Below are 19,103 nucleotides of genomic sequence, written 5' to 3' on the forward strand. Positions count from 1 at the left end.
ATTTAAAGCACTTGCTAAAGATGAAGTAATACTCTTGAGTCTGAGAATGTAGTTCTATTATTGCAGAAGTAAAAAGCTTTTATATTTGAAACTTGGCTCTCTAGTGTATGGTTGAACTTTTAGTCTAAAATGAAATCTGCTTCTCTAGACAAACCTTATCATAGCAGCTTCAGCAGGGCTACCAATTAGCTTACAGGCCCCTGCTCCTGTGCCTTTAACAGCAGACTGGCTCAAAGCTTTTCTAGCGTGGAGACAAAGTGCTGAAAACAACACTACTTGCTATTTTTTATATAGTGCTATTAAAAGGCACAGCATCAGGGTCAGTAAAATACAGTCAGGTTCTGTTGTGATTACGCTGCAGGATTAAAAGGAAACACAGATGCTTCTTGCTCACAGAAGCATCTCTGTCTTGTTCAAACTTTCACATCTCCCTGGCCAGGAAATGTGCAAACTGTCCTCATATTCATATGTCGTCCAGACAGAGGAGATGTGAAAGTTCTATTCTGAAAAGTCAGAGAAGAAACAGGAAGTGTGAAGTAGTCAAACTTCCTATTCCCTCCACAACACGGTTGCATCCAAAGCAGCTTTCCAAGTATAGGGAAGTTGTGGAACTCCCTTCCCCTTGACTTGAGAATGGCTCCCTCTCTTGAGTCCTTTCGGCGAGGCCTGAAGACCTTGTTGTTTAACCAAGCCTTCTGACGTTCTGGCCTTTTTAACATCTTTTATATATCTTTTAGTTGCTTTTTTACAGGCCCGATTCCTCTAAGAACTGCTGTTTTATGCTCTTTTATTCTGACTCTTCTGACTACTGTTTTTATGGGTTCTGCTAATGTGTTTTTTAATATGTTTTTATCTGTGAAATTATGTTTTAATTTGTTTTATATGTTGTTAGCCGCCCTGGGTCCCTTTTTGGGAGAAGGGCGGGATAAAAATAAAGTTTTATTATTTTATTATTTTATTAAGTATACAATAAATCATTTCAATCAAACTGCACAACAGTTTCAGGTTATTTAATGATGGATTTTGGAACTGCACTTATTATTAAATAAGAATCTCTCTCTCTCTCCCCTTGGGAAAGGAAATATTCTGGCATCATCCCTGGGCCTTCTGCTCAGAGCAAGGTGAAAGGCCAAGAAGACAACACCCTACAGCATATGTTTCTTCTGAGGGAATAAAACATGTTGGACTTCCTTTCATCAAAACTAAAAGGAAACACCTTGCAGATAATAAAATAATTGCAGCCGCTTATGCAACAGCTTTTCCCATTGCCAGGATGGTTCTCTAAGGGCCTCATGCTGCAGTCCAAGCTCTGGAAAAATAGATCTCAGAACTTAAAGTTCACTTTGAATGGAACTACACCCTACAAGACAAAACCCAAGGCTTCCAACTATGGCAGAACATGAATGCAAGGGTGAGAGGGGAACATTTACAAGCAAAATTTGTTGGACAGATGGGAGTGCATAAGATTGCCTCTGTAATTTACCCCATATGCTCCTGTTGTAACTGATTTCCCCGAGTCAGACTTCAGATCTGGAAATAAATCCAACTGGGGAAGAAAACATTTGGAGATGGGTAGCATTTGTAGAGGAGAATCAACAGGTACAGGAAAGGAATAATCATTGCACTTTGTAATAATGATTACAAACACCTTTCCCTGTATTGTGTTAACCAAAACAAGTTTGACAACACGCCCACTTCAAGTTACTTTGCAGTTTCCCCTCTTTCTCTGAGCAAAAACTGCAGTGCTAGGCACAAAAAAGAGACACCCAAAACATTTCATCTTGTTACTACTGTGCAAAAAAATGGAAAACCGTTTTTTCTTTTACTCCAATCTCTGCTTGAAGAAAATACGGTATGAATTTAATTCTACTAGAGGACATTCTTGCTAGATGGATACAATTCTGGAGTAATGTTACATAATCAGTTTCCTAGAACTCATTACCGCAAATATTAAATCAATTTTATTCAGATAATTTTTCATTAAGATGGTTAGAGATCAATACGTCTGAATTGCAAAAGCTCACCATTTATAATTAATAAGTACAAATTATTCTACGACCGGTGAGCTGAATACCACTAGTGCTTTATTTAAGATACACGATCATCATCTACTCAAGAAGAATCCTAATGTAAAAATGGTTTTAACATGATTAATACATTTATTAGGAAAGCTGTTCTTCAAATGTTAATGACCCAATCCTTCCCTAGCCTTCTGATGGCGGCAAGGTTCCCCCAATGGCACTGACTGCCGTAAAGCAGTCAGCGCCTGTCACACTAGGCGCTCTGACAGTGTGCAAGTCAGCAAGCTGACAGGAGCACCAGGGGGAAGGTCTACTCCTTCCCGGCCCCCCCCCCAGCAAGGGAATTGCTGCTCACCAGAGGAAGTAGGACAATGGAGGAGGTGGGAGAGGGAGTTCAGGAGGATGAGGGAGGGGGTGAAACTAGCAGGGAGGATCTGTCACAGGTGGCCTGCGATGGATCTTATCCCTTCCAGCAGCAGCATCCCCACTCTGTTTCTCTCCTCGGACTTGTGCTAAAAAACTTACCAGCGAAGGTCTGAGGAGACCCACAGGTTGGGAGGCTTACACAGGGGTAAGGGGATACCCTGTTCCCACTGAAGCCTCCAGGTCATGGATGCAGTGTTCGCCAGTTCAGCGTTGCTGCGTTGGTGGGGGGGTGTGAATGCATAAGATTGGGTTCTAACTAGATTTCAAGACTGTGAAACAAGTAAAGTCGTGTTTTGAAGACACGACATGACATATATTGAGCTAATTAGATTGCAATATCCCAAGTCAGCATTTGTGTAAGCATGTGCCAAGTGGTACAGTACTCACCTGGAATCATCAGTGAGCCCACACATTCAAAATAGACAAAGAAATAAGAAGCATGGAAGGGATATTCAAAGTAGTACATACTTCAGTTTGTTATTTCATTAACTCTGGTTACGACAGAACAGAAGTAGAGGTAAACCTTATTTAAAACCTTAAGTACATTCTTAAAACCCATTTTTGCCTGGCCCACAGGTATACACATTTGGTCCCTGTTGTATATTTGCAACATTGAACAGAAACGGCTTAAAGATAACCTCAAGGGAAACTTAACGACAGTTCCAATCCTAACTCCCCCGCTAATGCAGCCATACCACTGGAGTATGCACTGCATCTTGGGGGGGGGGGGGCAGACCCAGAGGTCTCTTACTTAGAGGAACATTTGTTCCTTTACCTGGGGGTAAGCCTCTGATGCTATGATAGATCTACTTGGACCTGCATCAGCAATTTTGCAGGCGCAAGTCCAAGGGTACCCAGGAAGGGATATCGAGGCCAGGAAGGGGGATAGGATAGCAGCACTGCTGCCGAGAATACCATCCCCTTCCCGACCTCGACATAGCCTCTCCCCACCCTGGACTCCGCTCCACTCCTCTCCTGCTCTTCCCTTCAGAACCAAGCAAAAGGAGAGGGAAGAAGAATAGGAACAACAGGATATTGGCACACACAAGTGTGCCAGTTACCGCCCCTCCTGCCTCCCAACATCCACCTACCCTGCCAACACTCCTGCTCCTCCTTGCCCCATTCCTCAGGCCACCTGCCTCCACTACCAACTCACTGGCACTGGCAGGCAGCAGTCTCTCTACTAATTGCACTGGTCGACTCGTGCTCACCGACAGAAAGTCACTTCTGTCAGCAGAAATAGGGCAGTAGACCACTCTCAATCAAAATAATGGGAAATCCAAAATATACACATATTAACATATACCCATGAGTAATGGCAACAGTGTCACTCTTCCAGTAAGGAAGAATAAAGTGCAGATAAATCATAACTGAAGAAGTTAAACATAGCATTATAAATTGGTAATTAAGGTTAGCAAACACCATATTGTGTTCCTAGTTTCCACACAAGAGATGCTTACTGTCTTTAAAAGTGCATGAGTGAGACCTCTCTAACCTCTGACTAATTCAGATTACCAATTCTGAGAGTGAAAAACACAAATGAATTAATGTAAGCTACTTTTACAGGCTCTGATCTAAGATATGCTTTCCTTACTATCACTTTTCCTTGGAAGCAATCAGCTTCCACCCATATGAGTATTGTAAAGTGATCAGGACATATCTTTTTCACTGTCAAACAATTGAGCCATCACAATACTGGATACATTAATGGACCTGTTCTTTACATGGTGGAAAATGGTTCCAGTGCCTCATTGTGAGGCCCACAAGCAAAAACATATTCAATTCTAAACTTCTGAAACAACTGGAAAGGACAGATTTATAGTCCGAGTGCTTTTGATCACCAAAATCTACAATCATCAACAAATAAAGTACTCTAGTCCTTTTCTATCAAGTCTCAATTGATTTGATCTCAATTTATTATCTGAGACAGTAGGTAAGTCATGAAGGAAAATATCTTAAAACCAATTGCTGGCCTATATCCTAAAACTGTTATTTAGTCTTCCCGCAAAACTATATTACTCTGGTTGGTAAAATGTTACTCTAGTAAGGGTCCTAAAACTTCCTAAAACTTGTGCCAGTTCTGGGGGTTGAAGGGTGTCAAGGCCAGTTCTGGATGTGGCCTTATGACACATCTGCAGCACCTGGGGGGTGTGTGTGTGATGGTCAGCACCAGTCAGTGCTGAGCCTCAGCACCACAAGGAAGGCCGGCCGGCACTCCAGCAACACTGACCAACAGTAAGTAGCTTCGGGGTGGGGGGAGAGGCAGGGAGTGGGCAAAACGGAACAGGGGGAAGAACCAGGGTGGGAGGAGTGAGACTGATGGAGCTCTGCTCTGCAAAATATCCAGTACAGACTTGAGAAGCCCTACTGCGGGGTTGTGGCTTCCCCCGAGGAGACTCCCGGCAGCTTCGTGCTACCTGTTGGATACAACGGTAGCCACTTTGGCACCACTGCTCCAGCGGGTGCCGGGAAGCTTAAGATTGGGCTGTAAATCCTTGACTGAAAAGTAGCCATTGTGCAATTTTTAAAAGTCGTTATTTCTTCATATTGGTTTCATTTCCAAGGAATTCAAATTCTTCATAATCATACTTATAAAATATACATACTTATGTACATACATACAAATATACATACTTATGTAAAATATACATAGTTTTAACTATAATGGTTTGCTCAATACGAAATGTATCAGACTTCTTGTACAGAATTTGTCAGGCTTCTTTCCTTGTATTTCTCAAATTTATGAAACTGTCTTATTTAAGCTGGTAAGAACCATTTGTCTCTTGCATGAGATGTTATAAATAAAGTCTGCTAAAACACCAAGTCCAAACCTGCTCATGCTGGAAATTTTGCCTTCATTTCAATGGAAAAAAGAGCAGATCCACAATTTTTCTAGTAACAAAGCTGTATATTTTTGAAACATCATATGCAGAAAGATATACTACATAAACAACTGAGAGCTCACGTTAAGATTTAATGTTTGCTATGGTGCAATTCAGTCAAAGTTAAATATGTGAATACTTGCCAAACAAGACATGATGGAGACTGTTTTCATGTGTTTAATACAGATCTGATCCAACCACATAGAAAGAGGGACTGGGGGATCTGCTCTGAACAGCAAGAAGGGTGCATGCATGAACCCTCCTTGACCATGCTGATTACTTCCTCACAGCCCTCTTCTCTCTCAACCAGGAGAAGTCACTATGAGTGAGAAAGGATAAGAAAACTAAGGGAGTGAATATAGGGCAGGGAAATTGCAGGGGGGGGGGGGAGTTGAGCATTCCTTAGCCACACACCCCTTTGTTGTTAATGCTAGATTCCGCCCAGCCCTCTTTCAATGCATGTAGGGAAATTCCAAGTTTTAACATTTGGAGCTGCAGCCATCACATCTAGTTTGGCCCTGGCTGAAATGGGGGGGGGGGGGGAGGAAATCCCCAAAGTCCAGGCTTCCAGGAGGCCAAAACCATGACAAAACTGAACAGTACAAAACAAATTTAGGAAGGGAGGGGGAATCAGGCATCTTGCCCCAGGCCCAATGCCAACTCTCAGCAAACTTGCTGAAGTGAATGAGACCTCGGCAAAAAGATTTTACACAAGAATTCATTTTGGTTTCTGCTTCATTAAAGTTAGGAATGACAACTCTGCAATATTCATTATTATTTCACCAATAACATCTCCCTGCATATAAATAACCATTTTCCTAACAAGCTGTCTGCCTTTGGAAATAAGTAAAAGTAACAAGGGGAATAAAAATGCTAGAAAGGTTGAACGGATGAACGGCATTCCTAATTAACATGGAATGGTATTACAAGGGGCCCCCCATTTCACGGATTCCCTTATCTGTGGTTCAGGTCTGTGGGTGCCCCCCAGCACATGCCTTCTCCGGAGGCGAGGGGAGAGGAGCTCCCCTCACCTCCGGAGAGTTAGGATAGGCTTCCCCTTGTATCTGCGAAGTCAGGTATCCATGGGGTGTTCTGGAATGGAAGCCCTGTGGATAAGGGGGCACATCTGTAGTTAACTGAACACCTAAAGTTGAACTCCTCTTTCTTTTTAAACTTAATTTACAAAATTTCTACCCCACTTTATCTCCCCGAAGGGCATTCATAAACCTGGCATCAGATGGCTAGTGTATCCAACAAGATGAGAGAAGAGTTGCGGAAGAAGTAAAGGCAAAAATTAAAGTGATAACAAAAATGACAAAAGAAATTTTTGTTTTGTCAAAAACATTGATGTCATGTCATGTGCAGCAAAACACAAGGCATTTGGAAACAAATTTCCTGGATCACTTGGTAATCCTTAAATGCCCTAATTTTCTCAACCATTCATCAACAGCCCTAATGAAAACCCTTCCCCTGCAATAGATAATGGCAGCCATTAGGCTCTGAATTGTTATTTCTTTTACTAGCAAGAAGCAAATCCTGGAGTAAATATCAGCTGGGTGTGCACATAACAAGGTCCAGAGAGACATATCCTGAAGTTGCTTCTTTTAATCCAGCACTGAATTATGTTGGAAGCTGTTTTCTGTTCTTTCAGAGCAACGGAACTGCCAGAATAACTGCAAGGCTTGCAAGTCGTAGTCTATCTCAAGCCTTTCCCAAGGCACCCCAACACTATCTGAGGCACTGAAACTATGGTAACCGAATAAGAAAGCAGCTTCCATGATTAATAGATGAAGAGGCCAAGGACAGTGTCAAACTAGGCCATAACTCAAGAATGGAAGAGGAATTAACACAGCATCCATGTCAAACTGGCACTAAACAGTAGATTTTGATAGGCATCAATAAAATATTGCCTTTTGTATTTCTTTTTTGAAAACTCACCCAAATGACAGCAAAAATGACAGCAAATTATCTTCCTTAGTTCTGTCTCCCTGAAAAGACATCTCCTATATAAGGAGCAACAATTAACTAGAGTAGAGCACTGTTGGCTACTATTTCAGAAGCTTCTGGACTGGAAAAATAAGCAAAGATTACATTTTCTGGAGATAGCTCTTACTATCTTAGAAGAGGTTCCAAATCAAGACCTTCCTTTTCAGTATCTACATATAAGCATACTTATTTCAAGCGCTGAAACGTTTTTGTGAGGCTGCTGCAGCCACCTCAATATTGGTACAGAATAAAAAAAAATTTTTTAAGGCATAGGGCACAAACCTAACCAGGTCTATTCAGAAGTAAGTTCTATTTTGTTCAATGGGACTTATTCTCAGGAAAGTGTGGTTAGGATTGCAGCCATAATCAATATGACAATCACAATCCTGCTTTAGTAACTTTAATGTACTGGTCCCAGATTTTAACTGAATCCTTGTGATAAAAACAGCCTTCATTTCGTCCTGCTTCCCTAAGTATTTGGATTCCTCTTGAAGGCAGTTGGATACAGAATCTATAGGTATAATAGAATATATATTTTACAACTTGTACCAGTAACCTCATTCTGCAGCCTGGTATCCAAGCAAAAATAAAAATACTACAGATTTCTACATGATGTCTGGTTCTTTTTAGTACCAGTTTTGCTTGGTAACTTCAGAACAGAATTTGGGAGGGCCAGCAGATTCAGTGTGAATTCCAAGTATCTGCACTGAAATGCTGTATATAGCAATAACTATTATTAAAAATGCTTTTAAATGAAAGGTCAGTACTGAACGCTGCAAGTCACCATAAGTCTTTCCTCTTGAGATGCAGCAACTGGCAGTTCTGTTAACAGTTGGTTTATCATTTTCCATCCATGCTTCAGTCTCTACAGACAGCTTGGAATTTTGTTCTTAGTAGTGTTTTAGAAAAAAAAATACCACCCACTTTTATACTGAGGAAATATTTCTTTGGGCTCGATAAAATTTTATGTGAAAATGTTTAAATGTTCAGGAAGACTTAGGCCCCAATCCTATCCACCCACCTGCTTACATTTTGTAGCTGCACCACTACAGCATGCCCTGCATCCTATGAAGAACGAGACAGCCCAGGAGAGGCAAGTAAAAATATTTTTCATTTACCTCCCAATAAGGCCTCCAATAGTCTCCTTGGATCTATGCCAGCTATTTAGCTAATGTAAGTCCAAAAAGACTAGGGGCGAGTCCAAGCCAGATAAGGGGGATATGATCCTGGTGTGCAGTGCTGCCTCTGAGATCCACCCCCCTGCTGCCACCTATCTGGTCTGCACCCCACCCAGATCCTCCCCAAAATGTCCATGACCCCCCCACCACCACCGTACCTGCTCCTGCATGGCCTAGATGGGTCATTGCCACATGTGGGGCCTCCGGTCATTTGTGCCAGCAGTCCACTGTGTATAATAGCAGTGCACCTTTTGTAGAGCTGCACCAGCACTTATGGCGGTGAATTGGGAGAACTGTTGCCGTAAACTACCACATTTTCATTCCTAATAAATTAGTGCAGAATATGTTTCAACAGTAGTGTTCTCAATATGCTTAATTTTATTGTTGATTAAACCTTAGCTTGACTCAAACTCTAGATATTAAAAACAGAGTATTTAAAAACCTCATTTTTAGTTTTCTGAATTTTCTTATTTGAGGGGGCAGACTGTTTTTCTATTATCTTTTTCCTCTAGTTCTTCCTGTGCCTCTTTTATTCAGCATTAACAGTTTTGTGCTTCTTAGTTGTCATGAATAGTAAGCAGTTTCTTTTTAAGTATATTTTAAAAATATACAGTCTAAAAATGTCAGGTGCTTCATTTCTCATTTTCCACAGACGATTTCAGAATCTTAGGCCAACATCTAATGATCTAGCTATCACTGAAGTGGTAAATCTGTGTCTTGGCTAATGCAACATGAGATTGCAGGTGAAGATTCCCATGACTAAATACTCTTCCATGCAAGAACTTCCACCTACACAGACAACTTGATGATAAAAAAAAGCCTTCTCAAACTCAGACTTCTCCCTGACATCTGGCTCATCACATACATGTCATTTTTGTATGGAGAAATATTCCATCCTGAGTCCCACCTGCAGTCTGGTGGTACAGTCAGACAAAGATTTATCACCTTCGCAAGAACTATATCTACACTAAATCTTTCTAATGAATTTCAAATGCTACTAAACTGCCTTGACAGCCCATTTTAGCTTAATAGTAGTTTATAAATATAATTAGTAAACGAACAAGCTAGTGACTTCTCTAATAAACTAATGGCCCAATCATAACCCCCACCACACTGTAGCATGCAGCCACACCAACAGAGTGAGTGCTGTACGCTATGGTGGTGGTGGGGGGGGACACCCAGAAGGCCAACCAAAGGCCAACTTGCCTCTGGGTAGGCCTTCTGGCTGTCATAGATCTCTTCAGACCCATGCCAGCTATGTAGCTGGCATAAGTCCAAGGAAAGGGGTGGGCAGCCTTAGAGTGAGGGTATAAGAACCTGACGTAAGTCCTTGCCAGTTGGATCCATTTCCTCTCTCCCCCAATCTGTCCTCCCTCCCCACCACCGACTTACTGGAGCTGGTCAAGCCAGGCTCTGACTTGGTGGAGGCAGAGCTACTACCGCTTTCCAGTGGAGGCTCTGAATAGCATGGCAGCAGCACCATATTCATGTCTTCCTGGGTTTTTTACAGCAGTGTGCCAGGAGATATGCTGTCATGAAAAGGCCAACAGGATTGGGCCACATGTCTATATACTACAGGCAATTCAGAAGGGGGAACACTGATCTCTAAGGGTCAAACTACACATTACATTAAGAGCATCATTAGAAGTGATTTGCGTGATTTGGAGTGATTTGGAATGTTTGGAGATTCCTCCCGAATGGGAGCTTTCCCCCCAAGCAAGCAGAAGCCACAGAACAGGGAAGGAGCCCAGTCAAAACCATGACGGGAGTTCTTTCCCGCCTTGCATTGATCTCAATCCAGGAACAAGTAGTATGTCCATTCTAATGATGTGGTTAATATAACATATATAGTAATTGGTACGTAATATGCAGTACAGTGGTTCCCAAAGTGGTGGCTCGCAACAGCACTGCAGCAGTTGTGGCACTGTTGAGGCCCATGGATGTTTCCTCTTATCTGAGCAGTTCCTCTGGCCTTGAGGAGGGTCCAGGAGACCCGCAGCCCCCTCTGCAAGTCTCCCCAATGCTAAAAATGGCTCCATTAGGGAATTGGAGCACACTTCCGGTTTTCATACGAACACCCCCCACTCAGTCCTGCACCCACAAATACCACTATGGTTCCAAAGTCTGAGTAGGACTTTGGGAACCACTGTACTAGTACATAATATGTAGTAATATAATGTGACTTTATCTAGCAGACTAGAATTGCTAAGTAGCAGAGGTAACTCCCCAAGCAGGTCAGTATCCCACTGAATGACTACACAGGCCCCAATGCAAAGAGGTAAGATTAAAAAAAACAAAAACCTACTGGCATTGTAAATTCAAGATTCCATAAATTTCTCTACATTTTTGAGATCAAGAATACTAGACTGGCAGATCTTCAGAAAGCCTAATAAAAGCAGATATGCTAAATTCGTAGTTCCTAGACAATTTTCTGAACAACATTGCTGACCTATCCTTCAGCACAATCCACCACAGTTCTTGGATTTACGCCAGTTTAGTCCCACTGAAATTGACTTTACTAATTCACCTTAAATCCAGTTATTTTAGCTTGCTTTATGGAGAGTAAAGCTGACCTATCAGTCAAGTAAATTTAGTTAGGTGAACAATTTCATTGACATCAAATAACCAGCCCTTGAAAAATCTGCCCAATGCCAACTTCTAAGTGCTAGCAATGTAGCCAACCTCCTTTATAAAGTCCAAATATGAGAATAGAGCACATTAGATTCCCTTAGATGGCAAGTATGCCCATTATGGGTCTCACGTTTTGTACACAGATCTGCCACAAGGATGCAATAGTGTAATGCAGTCAGAGGCTTCCTAGGCAATATGAACTAGAATACTGAAAGTTTACAAATGTCACACTGTGAGAACATTTCACCGGCTTGTATGGCTTGATGTTAGACTGTGCCAAAAAGATGGATAAGCCTGAAGCAGTTGGCAGGTAAGCTACTGGCCAGTAGTATTGCAACTCCCTAGTCTAGAACCAGATACTATCTGAATGAATATAAATGGAAAATTATTTCAGAAAAGGGCTCAACACTGCAATCCATGCCTAACTGATATCACACTTGCTTTGGGAACGGTGTTTAGTTGCAAAACCTAGTTACTAGACAAGGACGTTTTAGTTTCATGGGTGGATATGGAACATGGTACTAACTGAGTAATGGTAAGTGGTGAAACCAAGGTGTTGAAAGAACATTGAAATGAAACCATATAAGACGGCTAGAATCCAGATCTCTGGCCTGACAAAGGGATTCCTTTTGCTACTATCCTCCTGTGGCCGTTGGCTTCTGTAACAGCAGCTGCCAAGCTACAAGCAGCTGTATCATTCCATCAGGTGATCTGATCACTGTATATCTCTTACCTATCTAACAGTAGTACCTTGAAACTTAATTAGTTAATTACTGCAAGCACCTCCCAGCCCACCAATTTATAACACAAGAAATACAAGCTTCTGGCTTGTTTTCCTGCAATGAAGGTAATACTGAGAAGGAAATGGGAAACATGCAGATGTAAAGCTTGGGAAAAGAGCCAGATTAAATAGCCAGAGAGCAGTACTCTTTTTCACATTTGGGCCCCAAATGCATCTCACTCATAAACTATGCTTTCTCCTTTCAGTAGTTATACTTAAGGCAGACCATCACAAATCCACATGTAATTATACCAACAGACTTGTCTCTATCTACTTCTGCCCCTTCAGATCTTTTGCAGCCAGGTATTATTTTCCAGATTCTGGAAAGACTACCAATATCCTGAATTCTGTTACTTCTGAGAACTGCACCTTCTGTTTACTAGCCAGCTGATAGGGCAGAAACCAAAATATTCTGAACTACAGGGAATCTTAAACTAGCACACTGCACAGTGAAGGACAGACATACTGTATTCTGTGCATAGGAAAACTCTTAGATAATAATCCCACAGCAGAGGCTCTTATCTTGCTGGAGCCATATTCCATAACCTATTCAACATAATATAAATCTATCCCTGACTGGTTTAAATTGATTAGGATGCTGCTTTTATCAGCACTACATCAAGACTGAACTACTCAGCAATCACACAGTGAATTGTCAGTTTCTGCTCCAGGATAGCTGATCTCTTAAAGATCTTTGGGCATGAGTCATTTCTCAGTAAATGACAATGCTTTGTCTAAATCTCAAGTTCTACAGTGCTTACATGATTTAATCAAAACAGTTCCAATTACTTCACTGTAACTGTCCTGACATGGCCTATCGCTAATTATGTCATATAGAAAAAAAGACTGAAATCACTTTTATTCTAGCTAGATATATTTTTCTTGTCTCTTTCATGTACCTCTCCCACCCAATTTGTCTCACAGCCCAATCCTATATAAATCCCTGCAGGTGCACCTGGATCTTGCACTGTTGCAAAGCACTTTTGTGACAACATGCACTGGTCACCACAGGCCCTCAACTGGGCCATCAAGAATTGAAAATGTTACAATGCATTACTGCAATTAGCCTTTAACCTTTTGGGATAATATGTGGTAAAGCTCCACAGTATGTCAAGCATTAATTTGCACAGCAAAGAGAAAGGAAATTATGCATGTGTTGGGTGAGGGAAACTGAATCCCTTTTATGTTCCTACCATTGTAAACACTGTGAATTTCTTTCAGAGGTATTTATGCATGGTGGCTCTTCCTCTTGTTGAGATGACAAATCTCCCCTTTCCTTTACCAAACAAACACACAAACACATTTACAACTACATCCTTCCTTTTAATGAGCAGAGTTCTATTTTAGATTTATCACAGGCCATTAATTTGTTTTCCTTTTTATCAATGAAGACAGCTCCTTGCTCTTAACCCCTGCTCCCCCCTTTTCCAGACTCCAGCAGCAAAAGCTCAAATTACAACCTATGAAAAGGGGCTATAGCCAGGATAGACTTCTGTTACCATGAAATAGCTGGGGATGTTAAATACACATGTTCTTTATCTGAGTACCCATACTTTCTCTTTCAAGAATGTTGGTTCAACACATAAAGTAGATCTTCTTAATCATCAGGAAAGAACAAGCAGCACCATGTTAACTAATGGAAAGTATGGAGAACATATGTGAACATCCATTCTTTCTAATGGTTCAGATCTTCTTTAACTTTTTGTACACAAAATGTAAGTGCACCAGATATCTTCAATCTATTGTACTTCCTGATCCAACCCTCAGCCAGAAGCACAATCCCTGAACTTCACCTTAATGGTAATTGGAGATTTTCTTCAGCAAGAAAGGATCAAGGACTTGCTAGTAAAGTCAATTCGGTATTGTTTAGTTTTCTTTCAAATAATGGGTTGTTCAGAAGATGTAAATATCCTCAGAGTTTAAGTTACTTATTTTAAATAGGATCATTGATATTCCAAATAAATTTATACCAAGTGGAAAAATGAAATATGGCAATTCACTGTATTACTATCAATTCATACAGCCCTACTGGGTAATATATGTGGTTATTTTTTTTAAGCTCTTTTAAGGTTTGGACTATACATTCCATCTTCCCCACCTTTTTAAGCAAATGACACAAGAAGCAGCATTAAATAGTTAAGTAGGAGGCTTTTTAGAACTGAAAACTATAAAGTTAACTCTTTTTAAAGTAGTATTTCTAAATATTATGAATCTTGGAGAAACAGCAAAGTCTGTTCAAATGCTAAGGTCAAAGGCGTTATCTATTCTGTAAGCTTTTCTAAAACATCTTCCTACCCACTGAACTATTCCTATTGAGTTCAATTGATTTATTCCTAAGTAAACTGATTATTCCCAGGAGCAAAGATTGCAGGATCAAGCCCACAAAGGACAGTCAAGTAATTTTGTTTTTACAGAGGCCCTGATACAAAGACAATGTTTTCTTTACAAAGGCAAGGATAAAATAAAGGATAATAGCTGGAGACAGGATTCTGCCACTTTATTTAATGTTACATTAATAATTAACCAATGCGGAATTATTATTTGTCCTGGCAACTTCTGCTTAATAAAATTTGCTTGGTACCTGTACTTTAGCTTTAAGATGTGTTCAGGATTATTTAAATTCATTGTTATGTATTGTGCCATAGGAGTGAGTTGAATTGGCCCCCTCACAAATCAAACTTTGGTTGCTTGTTAACACCATTAAACTGTACTTAAAACTGACAAATGAAAGTTTTCAAACATATTTGTAGGATACACTCATAAAAGAAAGAAAAGAACTTTATCCACAAAAAAATGGGAATAGATATATAAAAACAATCACACAGGGTAAAAAAACATAATTGATATTATACAATTGTCATTGCATAACAGGCAACAATAGACATTATCTGGACTCAGACATATAAATAAAACACACCAACTGTTATTGTATTAAAACTGCTCTAACACCAAAAGACAGTGGGTGAATATTAAAAAAAAAAATCACAATATTGCTTACAGTCACCACCACCAAGTGAGTATTCACCTCACTTCCCATGAAACTTATTTTATAAAGCAAGACAGAACTGTGCAAACAAACCATCTCTGCAGAAGTTTCTCACCAAAGAAAACGCAAAAAACTTTTCAGCAGAATTCCTGGGAGAAATACCCAAACTGGATTTGCTGAGTCTGGAGCCAAAACCTTTTGCACAGGTCACATGTACATAGCTGTTAGTTCTGTTGCTGTGACTGCTCCAAAGAGGCCAACAATCAGACAGCAGTCCTCCTCAGCCTACTCTCCCCCCTGGGTTGCCCCACTTCTGCTCCACTTCTCCAACAGACCAGCAAGCAGGGAAAACAACTCACAGGCTCCCGTTTTCACCCTTGCAAATCCACAGCCAGAGCACTTAATACACATTACTCTCAACTGAGAGCTTTTCATGCTCACCTAGAGTGCACACACAACCAAAATCCTTCCCAACAGCAGCATACTCTGCCACCAGCAACCAGAGCACTCTGCCCCCTGTTGCTGGTTTAAGGTGCTGGGTGGTATGACTGACAGAACCCCTCTGGCCCCTTTTCTGTTCCAAAGGAGTCCAAAGAATAGAGCTCAGAAAAGGGCTAACAGTTTTCCTTTGTTTCTTGTGAGTAGGGAACTTCCCTTAACCCCTTTTTTCTCAGGTCTGTAGGCATGTTCCCCCACCCAGTCCTCAGCTTTAAGACAGCTTGGGGGGGACAACAAAACTACCATTGTGCAATCCAACCCTAGGACCGCCTTTTACAAACACACCGTTTCCCTAGGCTCAGGGAAAATGTAAAGAAATTGGAAGTATGTGTAGATTTCTGTTTGGGAAGGGAAGAGTACATACATTCTGAAATGAGAGATTCTGAGGATCAGACCTACCCTGAAGTCATGCTTTCTGCTCTGGGAACCCTTTTCCCTAATCTCAACTGCAGAAGCTGGCTGTGCTTACTCAAGTGAGGAAAAGTCACTCTCCACATGCTCAAAAGTCCCACCTTCCTTTGTTATTACTTTGAAAGGTGTTCCAGAGGTCCTTATATCAGAAATGCAGTAGCACAAGAGTGGCCCTGCGTGTGTTGTGTGTGCTCATCCCAATACCTTTGCAATATTGGGTAACCAATCAACTATAATATACAGCATTAGAATATAATGATAGATAAGCAGAGTAAGGAGTCTGTTTCCCACTTTGCAACAGCCTCTTTCTCTATCTCTTCCTCCCCCTTCATGTCACACACACGAGGACTCTTGTCTCCGCAGCTCCAGCCTTTCCATGCACTGGCTGCCAATGTCAAAGAGACCTCAACCACACCTCCTTCCATCATTGCCTTCTCCCTCATCCCAAGTTATCAATGCCTCTTCCCACTCAAAGAGGACCATTTGCCCCTGAGCTCCTGCTCTCTCTCTCTCTCACCTCCCCTCAGCCCTATTATCTTTTTGGCCTCCAGAGACAGATTTCCTCTCAGGAGTTGGTCAATGGAAGTCATCTGTGGTGGTGGGGTGTGTGTGTGTTTGTAGCTGTCCTCTGGTCATTTGTGGTGGTGGAGGGTGTGTGTGTGTAGTTGTCCTCTCAGGAGTAGGTCAATGGAAGTCATCTGTGGTGGTGGGGTGTGTGTAGTTGTCCTCTCAGGAGTAAGTCAATGGAAGTCATCTGTGGTGGGGGGGTGTGAGTTTGTAGTTGTCCTCTCAGGAGTTGGTCATAGGTGGTGGTGGGGGTGGGGGTGTGTGTGTAAATTTCCTCTCAGTGGTAGGTTAATGGAAGTCATCTGTGGTGGGGGGGGTGTGTTTGTAGTTGTTCTCTCAGGAGTTGGTTGGTCAATGGAAGTCACCTGCGGTGGTGGTGGTGTGTGTGTGTAGATTTCCTCTCAGGAGTTGGTCAATGGAAGTCAATTGTGGTGTGTGTGTTGTGTGAAGGGACAAACTGAGATACCACCTCACTCTTTAAGAGCTGGAATGAGCTTTGGTGGTGGGGGGCGCTGAGGGGAAAAGCAGTTCAAATGAGCTCCTCCCTTCAGCAGAGGCCGCAGGAGGGACTTGAAGCCCGGGAGCGCGCCCCTCCTGCTCCTCTTCCCTGGCGACAGCAGCCGCGGGAAGAGGCAGCCACGGCAGCGAGCGCGCCCTGCGCAGGAGCCGGAGCTGACAGGCTCCGAGGAGAGTCACTCCCTTCCTAGCTGTTCCACACAGACAGAGGCAGCCCTCCTCTGTCGTGCCCACCAACTCTCCCGGGAGGAGAGCGAGGGGACCCCCAGCACCTCCCCCGAGAGGGCTGCCACGGGGAGCGGAGCGGAGCAGAGCAGAGCCCTCACCTCCAGTGCCCCCATCCGGCAAACAAAGCCAGGGACGGGCGGCAGCAGCGCCACAGACGCGCCCAGCACCATCGCAGGGACCGGGGTGGGCGCCGGGCAGGGGGTGGAGAGGCGTTGGCTGGCTGCGGGGAGGGGAGGGGAGGGAGCCGCCTCTGCCCCCCTCTACCCCGCCAGCCCACCTGCCCCGCTCCCTCTCCGCTCCTCTGCCATCACATTGTCTCCGAGACAAAGACTCCACGCCCATCCTCGCCCCCCGTGCGGAGGGGACGAGCAGCCGGGCTCTGCGGGGCGGCAGCTTCTCCGTTCCGCCGCCGCCACCCCCAGACCCTCCTGCAGAGCCCGGGTGGCAGAGTCGCCCCGACAGGCGCCGGGGGAGCCCGGCGCGCACCACCCCGCAGCAGCCTCTGCTCGGTGCAAGGGAGAGCAGGGGAGGGGGACCCCCAAGAAGACCCCCCACCCAAAGGGGCAGGGGGGAGAAAGCGGCCCCCTCCCCTCCAGCGTGCACAAGCCCTCGCCTTGCTCAGCGCGCCGCGTCCTCATCCTCACGCCCCGTCCTGCCGCCTTGCAGGACCTTGCACAGCAAACGCTCCCCGCCGCCTCGCCAGCAGCTTCTCCTCCGCCTTCCCTCCACCGCCGCCGCCGCCTGCAAACGCAGCCGCGAACAATGCACGCCTCCCCGCAGGGAAGAGTTGCACCCACCTACCTCGTCGGTGCATGTATCTGGGGAGGCGAGAGAGAGAGAGAGGACGGCGGGACGGACTAGCTGCTGGGGCGTCCCATTTAGTAATCCATTCCAGGGCACCGCTCGGCCGCGAAACTCCAGCCACTCTCGCCACTCGTGCGGTCCTTTGTCATTACTACATGGGTGCTACTACTAGGGGGAGCGCGAAGGAGGGAAAAGGGGGGGCTGATGTTGCTAGTTCGACTTTCTGCAATGCAAATGCAATGTGTTCATTGCCACGGTGGGGAAAAAAGGGGGAAAGGGTGGGTGTGTGTGGGGGTCCCTCCTCTTCCTCGGATCTCTACTCCAGTAAGCCCCCTTCGGGTGGATCTAGGGAGAAAAGTCGTTTCAGGGTCTTCCCGGTGCCCCTCCAAAAAGTGCTCCTGGTAGGCGAAGCTGCTCCGGGGAAACTCCTCCTAAGCAGGCAGCGGAGCTTCTGCTCCGGCTCTACTCCGCGCCTTGCCCCAGCTCCGCCTGGTCATTGAAGTGTGCGCTTGCAGAGGACTTCGGAGCTGCCGATCTCCCCGTGCCCTGCCTCCCTTCCCACTGCTAGTCTCCGTCCCAACTCCTCTTGTCACTGGAAAGCAGCTTGGCTGGAGGTGGAGTCAAATCCCGAGCTGGATTCCGTGGAAACGGACCGGCCCCATAATTGTCTTCCACCACCTTCGCCCCACTCCAGCGCATGAATGGATGGGTGGGTTTGGAGGGCTGGGGGAGGGAGGTGGTATGCATGAGGTGGTATGCATGTGGTGCGGGTGTTGGCAAGCCTCCAGAAGAACTGCACTCCCCCCCACACACACACAATCGAGAGAGTGGGAAATTGATCACCCTCCTTAATCCCACATTCCCTGTACACGCCACACGGGACGCGCGCGTTGTAACGCGTTTCTTTGCCCAATTAAAAAGAAAGTTGTGCTTCTTTTCTGTTTCAAAGCAGAAAGTCTGAGAAGAGACGGGCTGCAAGAAAGGATTTGCTCATCGATCTTCTTAAATGGAAAAGTTTAAAGGCATGTTGTATTAAGTACTATTTTCTATTCCAACTGTGCCTAAGCTGATGCTCCCATTCCCTGCAAGAAAGGATAAGAACCAAAGAACAAGTAAGTGGAAGGGGGATACGCAAAATAAACTCTGCTCACGAGGCAATAATTCTTGGTTAAGTATAATATAATGCAT

General features: G+C 43.9%; 1 protein-coding gene across 4 annotated transcripts in view; it reads right to left on the minus strand.

Moving 5' to 3' along the window:
- Positions 1-19,103, minus strand: part of SEMA6A (semaphorin 6A) — a 208,439-nt gene that overhangs the window by 187,761 nt on the left and 1,575 nt on the right. For 3 of the 4 annotated variants that reach the window (XM_066613228.1, XM_066613227.1, XM_066613225.1), the window contains exon 1: positions 17,913-18,465. The exons of the other annotated variant lie outside the window; for it this stretch is intronic. The gene's annotated coding sequence lies outside the window, so the exon portion shown is untranslated. Of the gene's footprint in view, positions 1-17,912; positions 18,466-19,103 lie in introns of those variants that run through there. 4 annotated transcript variants of the gene reach the window in all.

The sequence above is a fragment of the Tiliqua scincoides genome, chromosome 2, assembly GCF_035046505.1.
Source record: "Tiliqua scincoides isolate rTilSci1 chromosome 2, rTilSci1.hap2, whole genome shotgun sequence".
NCBI lineage: Eukaryota > Metazoa > Chordata > Lepidosauria > Squamata > Scincidae > Tiliqua > Tiliqua scincoides.